Genomic DNA, 8,420 nt, shown 5'->3' with positions numbered 1-8,420 from the left:
CTGAGAAAAGGAGGTGAAGAAAATGAACGAGGGAATACAAAACTGGGAAAATGGAGGTGAAGAAAATGAACGAGAGAATAGAAAACTGAGAAAATGGAGGTGAAGAAAATGAACGAGAGAATAGAAAACTGGGAAAATGGAGGTGAAGAAAATGAACGAGGGAATAGAAAACTGGGAAAATGGAGGTGAAGACAATGAACAACAGAATACAAAACTGAGAAAATGGAGCTACAGGAAATGAACGAGAGAATAGAAAACTGAGAAAAGGAGGTGAAGAAAATGAACGAGGGAATAGAAAACTGGGAAAATGGAGGTGAAGAAAATGAACGAGGGAATAGAAAACTGGGAAAATGGAGGTGAAGAAAATGAACGAGGGAATAGAAAACTGAGAAAATGGAGGTGAAGAAAATGAACGAGAGAATAGAAAACTGAGAAAATGGAGGTGAAGAAAATGAATGAGGGAATAGAAAACTGGGAAAATGGAGGTGAAGAAAATGAACGAGGGAATAGAAAACTGAGAAAATGGAGGTGAAGAAAATGAACGAGAGAATAGAAAACTGAGAAAAGGAGGTGAAGAAAATGAACGAGGGAATAGAAAACTGGGAAAATGGAGGTGAAGAAAATGAACGAGGGAATAGAAAACTGGGAAAATGGAGGTGAAGAAAATGAACGAGGGAATAGAAAACTGAGAAAATGGAGGTGAAGAAAATGAACGAGAGAATACAAAACTGAGAAAATGGAGGTGAAGAAAATGAACGAGGGAATAGAAAACTGGGAAAATGGAGGTGAAGAAAATGAACGAGGGAATAGAAAACTGAGAAAATGGAGGTGAAGAAAATGAACGAGAGAATAGAAAACTGAGAAAAGGAGGTGAAGAAAATGAACGAGGGAATACAAAACTGGGAAAATGGAGGTGAAGAAAATGAACGAGAGAATAGAAAACTGAGAAAATGGAGGTGAAGAAAATGAACGAGAGAATAGAAAACTGGGAAAATGGAGGTGAAGAAAATGAACGAGGGAATAGAAAACTGGGAAAATGGAGGTGAAGACAATGAACAACAGAATACAAAACTGAGAAAATGGAGCTAGAGGAAATGAACGAGAGAATACGAAACTGAGAAAATGGAGGTGAAGAAAATGAACGAGAGAATACGAAACTGAGAAAAGACGGTGAAGAAAATGAACGAGAGAATAGAAAACTGGGAAAATGGAGGTGAAGATAATGAACGAGAGAATAGAAAACTGGGAAAATGGAGGTGAAGATAATGAACGAGAGAATAGAAAACTGGGAAAATGGAGGTGAAGAAAATGAACGAGAGAATAGAAAACTGGGAAAATGGAGGTGAAGAAAATGAACGAGAGAATAGAAAACTGAGAAAATGGAGGTGAAGAAAATGAACGAGAGAATAGAAAACTGAGAAAAGGAGGTGAAGAAAATGAACGAGAGAATAGAAAACTGAGAAAATGGAGGTGAAGAAAAGGCCAGGCTTCCTGCAAACTGTTGAACAGAGCTTATACAGCAGGGAATCACAACAACTTTTGGATGCAACTTTAGAACAGAATATTTGTTATCAATCTGGATACACACACGTTTCATACCCATACAGTTTTAATGCGTTTGGAAAATTTCCTTTACTTTTAATAGACTTCTCCCTCGCTCCACACATTTGGTTATTCAACTCTTCCACCTGAATGCACACAAGCGAGGCAACTGAGTTATCACTGTTTTTGATTCAGATAACTGAATTAAAGAAAGGCAATTGCCAATTTTGCATGTGTAATGGAAAAGGAATAGAACAGCAACGTGCAACAAATCACACCCTCTGTATTGTTCAGATCATTTCAGATTGTTTCGGTACAGCAGTTCTACTTCTGTAATACCTTGTTTACCAAAGCATTCTGCCTGAGTGAAGGTAGAAAAAAATAAAGTTGTACCTTTGAGCTGCTGTTTCTTCACTTCCTCTTTCGACATCACTTCAGGTTTCCAGCTTCTGGCCTAAACGGGTGAATTAAGTTTCATCCAGAGGCCTTAATAGCCTGGCATAATATCTCAGGGAAACATTCCCAAAACCCATTTTGAGCCCCTATTTGCCCCACACATCTGCCGTCTAACCTCTAATTCTGAACTAATAAACAACCTTCAAAGCTACTCTCTGTCTTTCATCAACTTCCTTCATTTGCTCTCTTGACTTCCCACCTTCTCGCACTTCTCTCCCTGTGTCTTTCCTCCTTTCTCTACCTCCATCCTACCCCGTTAGGATAATTACATTTCATTCTGTGTCGGCGTGTAGGGCTTCCCTGGCGGGCTGGAGCCTGATTAGTTTTTAATCATGAAGTGGCACTTGAGTAAACAGGGAATATTCTTCCCGTCGCTCCTGAGAGGAGAGAGGTGTGTGAAATAGTTTGTGTACAAGCTGGATGGATGTCCGTGCAAACAGACAGTAAGTTAATTTCACCCAGGCAGTCTGCCAGTGAGTCTATAAGTTAGTTAAGCGTGTGAGGACTATGTTTGCGTACTGGTTGGATGTCCTTGAATGCACTGTAAAAGACACAGCAAGCAACCACTAACACGGTAAATTAACCCATCAGTCAGTCCGTGAGTGAATTTATAGAACAGAAAATGAGTCAGACAATCCTGCAGGTACCTCAGGATTCCCCCGTCTGATGAAACGCAAAGGAAGAAGGCCAAAGCTTTCTACAATATAAAGAACAGTTAATTATAATATTACTGTATTCTCTTAAAATACAACAAATTTGACAGAAATTCAGTGAAATAATGTGGATAGAGGATAGATTTGCATTTGACTTATCTAAGTAGCGAAGAACTACATATTGTATTTGCTGCTCTGTTGGTTGTCATCAAATCCTGGCCTTCATTACCATTGAACACTCTTTACATCACAGAAACAAATAAATAACAGCTGATGCATAAAGCACATTGCTGCTCTGTAGCATTTTAAATGTGGCGTTCACTGGCATGGCTCAATCTGGGCTTTGCCATCGAAGGAAACACAGCCAGCTTGGACAAAGCTGTGTGTTGGAGTTGTTTGTACTTGGCCCAGCGAATGAGCGTGGAGTGAGAGTTGATTCAGCCCGATAACAGATGTTTATGGTTCAATCAGAGATCAGACAACCTGTCAGGCTCACATTTAAGTCCCGTAAAGCTCTTTATTTTCACGCTCTTTTACTCTGGCACTGCCAAATGAAGCTCCTTTTATTATGTTCCATTCTTTGTATCAAATCCCTCGATTGCTTCAGTTGTTGAAAATTTCATCATTTCGATTCCATTCCCGGAGACAAAGGGGAGAAATGTTTGCCTCTAACAAGGTTGACTGTTCACACACTGTCAGGAATTCCCGAAGGTGAAAGACTTTTGTTCCAGGGATGAGCAGAATTTATCTATGGACAAACTGCAGTGGCTAAACCTGTCTGTGTTGTTCACCTGCTGCATGTCCTGGGGAAATGTTGAGGCAGGGAGTTGTGGCTTTCATGTAATTTCAATTAAATTGGAGGTTGTGTCGGCAATTAGTTGAGTTAAAAGCTTAGCGCGGTTTGAAGCCACCAGCTGGGCTATTATTTGTCAAAATCTGGGGTGGCACCCAAAGCTGTGACACGGGAAGATAAAATGGTTCCCAAATCCTTTGAGTTAATTTAGTACTCATCTTACTGACAAAATTATTTTGAAAATGTCTCCAAATGGTAGCTTGGTACCGTATTTGGCATTCTGTTATTAAAAAAAAGGACAATGAATACAAATTGGTTGCAAATGGACTGAGAAAAGGACTTGTTGCCATGACACCGGTGTGATAAATGAAGTGTTACACAAACTGGTGATATATAGGCGCCTGTTAGCTTCAGCCGGATCAAAGTCGGGCATAGACGCAAAAAAAAAATGACTAACTTTGTGAACTTGGGCAAACATTGGCACAAAACTTTTTCCCTCAGATTCCATTGGACCTTTATGAAGCGTGAAGTCGTGACACGGATTACGCAGCTGGGTTACTTTTGGCTTTCATCTTTGCTCTGGGCCCATGCCTGCCCAAACAAGACATCAAACACGATCGACGGGCACTGTGAATGAAAAATGCAACAAACAGAACATAGACGCAGCACTTATGATGATCTGAGCGTGCTCGGTGATGAGACGGGCTCGCTGCTTTGAGGTCTGTCTGGACAAACGTTCACCAAAGGGACGGGAAGTTTCTCAGTTTTCTGCCCCTTGTTATTATTTTTGAAGGAGTCCAAGAAAGTGTTCCTGTTTGAATACTATCTGTGTATCTGTGAGTACTCTGTAGTGTGTATTATCTTCCTATCTCAGCTGCTTTATGTTCATCAGGTGTCTTCTTCCTCTTACATGTAGCCAAGCGTGGAGGTCATTTTCCTCACTGACACACACCCACACACACATCTCTGTCCGTGTGTGTTGGGTCAATATGTCACACTGAGTACTTGGCTGTCCGAATACATTTAGCTACACACTTATGTGCACGCAATCTGAAGTATTGAGTGCACATACACACACCAAAACACACACACACACACAGAATCAGCCGCAGCCCTCTGGTTTTGCGTATGTGTCTGTGTTTTGTGTGTGTATGTGTGTAAGATGCCGAGCGACTAAAGGAGAGGTGAACACGAGGGCACTTTTATACACACACAAAGCAATGACATTCGAAAAAAAACACCTGTGTGTGTGTGGGTGTGTGAAGAAAGAGGGGGGGAGCCTGTGTGTCAGCGAATGAAGGTTATGTAAAAGCAATCAGTGGCCTGTTTAATCTTTCAGCGAGAAAGAGAGAGAGCGAGAGCAAGCGAGAGAGAGAGGGAGGGAGAGAGAGAGAGGGAGGGAGAGAGAGAGAGAGCTCATTTCCATAATCATCATCTCTCTTCCCCTGATCCCCCACACTGCTTTGCAGCGCAGCCACCAGTTCAAGACAGCAAAACAAGACGGCACAAGATCTAGCGAGAGCGTGCGCACCCTCCTCCTCCTCACTCTTGTCTCCTCCTGCTCCTCTTCACACCTTCTCCTGGCCTCTTTGGGTCTCATCATCGCCCGCTCTTCCCTTTGCACTTCTGACTTCTATTAGGCTCTCACATCCTGTATTAAGGTTGATTATAGAGGCAGCGCTCTTCCTCTTGTGCTCACCTGAAACAAACCCATCAGCGGCCACATTAACCCACCAGGCTGCACGAATAGAATCCGTCTCCCTGACATCGGGGCAGCTTCTCCCCAACACTCTGCTGTCTGTACCCTTTGCTTATGAATTAAACACAGCTGCAATATCGTGGTCTCTGCTGCAGCGAGGTAGGAGCAGTTATTTTGGGGCAGCCGGGCTTTTTCTCAGTAGAAGTCTGAGGTTTGCGTCTGGAGCTGTTCCAAAGCTTGGACAGACATGAAACAACACATCGGGACACGGCAAAATGGAGACGAGAGTTCAAGACTGTGCACATGAAACCGCTCACAAGAAGTCAACCAAGGGAGCGTCCCAATATGAAACATTCAGTCACGCAGCTTAGAAAAGTGGACTGAGGCTCAAGCTGAACTCTGTAAATACATTCACCAGATTAGAGCACTTTGCTTTCGGATTACGGATCATTTCATTCAGTGGCTGCGTTATAAAAAAGCATGTTAGCCAGTAGATTACAGAATGATCTCTAATGAACTCGGCAGCAGTTAGTTTGAGGCGTGATCATGATCCAAATTAGTTTATTTATTGATCGAGGCCAGGTGATTAATGTCATACTGACTATATCTTTGATAAGCCATCGCAGAACAGTCATCATGACATCATGGACATTGATTGAGGAGGAACACGGAGACAGCCTCTACTCCTAATGTCAATATGAGCTCCAGACTCTTCAAATGCCTCGCCTGTGCTGCTTAAGAGGTCACTCAGTTTATTATCTCTCCACTCTGCTAACCTTAAACGCAGTATCAGAGTGTAGCCATGCTGCCTCCCACAAGGCCTCATTGTTTTTAGTCCTGTTCCTGTCTGAGAACCACACTCTGTGTGTCCATGACTTACTTATTCATCACATGGCCACAAGTTATTATCTTCTCTAAATGGTGGTGAACATGTGTTCTCACCGGACAGCTTCCTGTGTGTGTGTGTGTGTGTGTGTGTGTGTGTGTGTGTGTATGTGTGTGTGTGTGTGTGCGAGTCCCTCCGAACTGCTCAGCTCACAGTTTATTTTCAACTTTACGTGAGGCTTTGACCTCATTGTCTCCCACAGGAGCCTGCACACAGATAAGAATAGGTGAGCAAAGAAGTTGTCTCACATTGCTCTCCTCTGTCTCACGTAATCCGGCACACAAATTGCTTCCTGTCTCCTCGGGAAACAACTGCCACTTCCCCGAAATCCAAATCGCCCACAGACACTCCTCTCCTTTCAATGTGACTTCTAGCATCCCATCGTGCCGGGCATGCAGGTAAACGACAGCCCTGCATGCTTTAAATTGTTTTCTTAACCCACATTGTTATTGGATTTTTCCCCCCCAAACATATTCAGAAACAGTCCAGGCTTCCATTGTGATAAGACGTCTTGCCTGCACACCAGGTATGATTTATTGTAAACAACTAGACGGGGACGCCGGCCAAGTTTGAATACGTTGATGAAGATTATTTTGAGGGCAAGTGAGGGCAGCTGCCATCTCTTAAATCTAAAACAACACATTGGAAAAGTGTGTTTGTAGTTATGATTGGAGAGGAGATTAAAACATATAAGACGTGTTGGCTGGATCAAGGCTGTCCTACATGCATGAATATCGGACTGGACAAACTCCTTCTCTCGCCGGGCGGAACAAATTAAATCTCTCTGATCTGAGATTGTACCCGATCGAGAAAACCTCTGATGTTTCATTCGCCGAATTAAAAAGCTCTCTGATCTTTGACTGGACCAAAATAAAAATCTGTTATCTGATCGAATCCCCTGTTAAACTCTCTGGCATCAGACGAGGCTGCGCCCCCGCCAGAACCCGACTGGATGGACAGACGGAGGAGCGAAGAAAGAGGATAAATCTGCAGCATCACGGTCGCACATTACAGCCATCTGAGGTGAGAAGCTGAGGATCCGAAAAGGAAGAGAGGAGAGGAAAGAATATGAAAGAGGGGGAACGGAAGTGAAGAGAGACAGTCTAGATTAATCTCTTCCCCCCTCTTCCATTTAGCATCAACTGAACCCGCTCATATTTAATGCATTTTTAATGAACTGATCTTTCATTGCAAATCTAAAGCTAATTTGGTGTGTTATGAATCCTCTTTGCTGTTTAGCCAAATGTGCTAAAGCTGACGTCTGCTGTGAAGTGTGTGGACGTACGCGCTCGCGTGCCAGAGATAAAGAGAGAGTGCTGCACTGATACGTGCACATGTGTGTGTGTCTGTGTGCATGCCAGTTGTTATGGTGTGTGTGTGTGTGTGTGTGTGTGTGTGTTGTGGGGCTCACAGATGGGTTGGATATGCAGAGTGGGCACAGAGTGGCTGGCTGAGCTACAAGCCATATCAGCCAATAGCGTCATTACTCACAATTAGATCTTAAACAGATTAAAGAATAGGGCGAGGACCAGCCAGACAGCCACACAGAGGAAGAAACGCTTTCACACACACACACACACACACTATCAGGACCAAGGTTGGTACTGCCAGTGTGTGTTGTCCCAGTGTCTGACTTTGTCCCATTTCAACTTGTTTCAATTCAGAGTTTTTCCATTTTCCAAACTCTGACTTCACCTTGAGATTCAGCGAGTTGTTGTTGCTGCTAATGGTTACACATAAACGCAGGCTTAAGCCTCTGTGGATATTAGTGCTACCAGAGGGGATCGGTAATTTGGTTTTTGCCTGCACACGCCGGAAATTTTAGTCAGTCACCCAGATGTCGAAATAATTTACCGGGGGGTTTATGGCAAACTGGGGACGCTGCCACACACAGACACACACACACACACACACACACAGACACACACACACACACACACACACACACACACACACACACACACACACACACACATTCACACACACAGTAACAAAAGAAATAGGCTTCAAGTGGCTACGTGTTGTTGTAAAGAGTGTGCATAATAATAATAAAATAATAATAATAATAATACAATTCAAAACCATCCAAAGAGCGCAACATCTACAGCTCACATGAGGTCCTTTCTGCCTTTACGATGAATTCATTTGGAAGTATTGACACCTTCTGTAGGAACCATCCATGTCAGGAGCAGAGAGCAGAACCATCACATCATCAGAGTGTGTTAATATAACACAGACACACTCTTACACAGGTGTTACTTCCTTAAGCGTGCTATCTTCACGGAGCAAGTTCTCATATTCTTACACTTTATCTCTCCTTCCTCTTTCACGTAAGGTTACTCATGTGAAAGTACTCAGTTTGTGATATATGACATACAATCTAACTTCAAA

The sequence above is a fragment of the Genypterus blacodes genome, unplaced genomic scaffold, assembly GCF_046128005.1.
Source record: "Genypterus blacodes isolate CSIRO-AG114 ecotype Tasmania unplaced genomic scaffold, CSIRO-AGI_Gbla_v1 ptg000105l_1, whole genome shotgun sequence".
In the NCBI taxonomy this organism is placed as follows: Eukaryota; Metazoa; Chordata; class Actinopteri; order Ophidiiformes; family Ophidiidae; genus Genypterus; species Genypterus blacodes.
Note: the sequence above shows the minus strand (reverse complement) of the source record.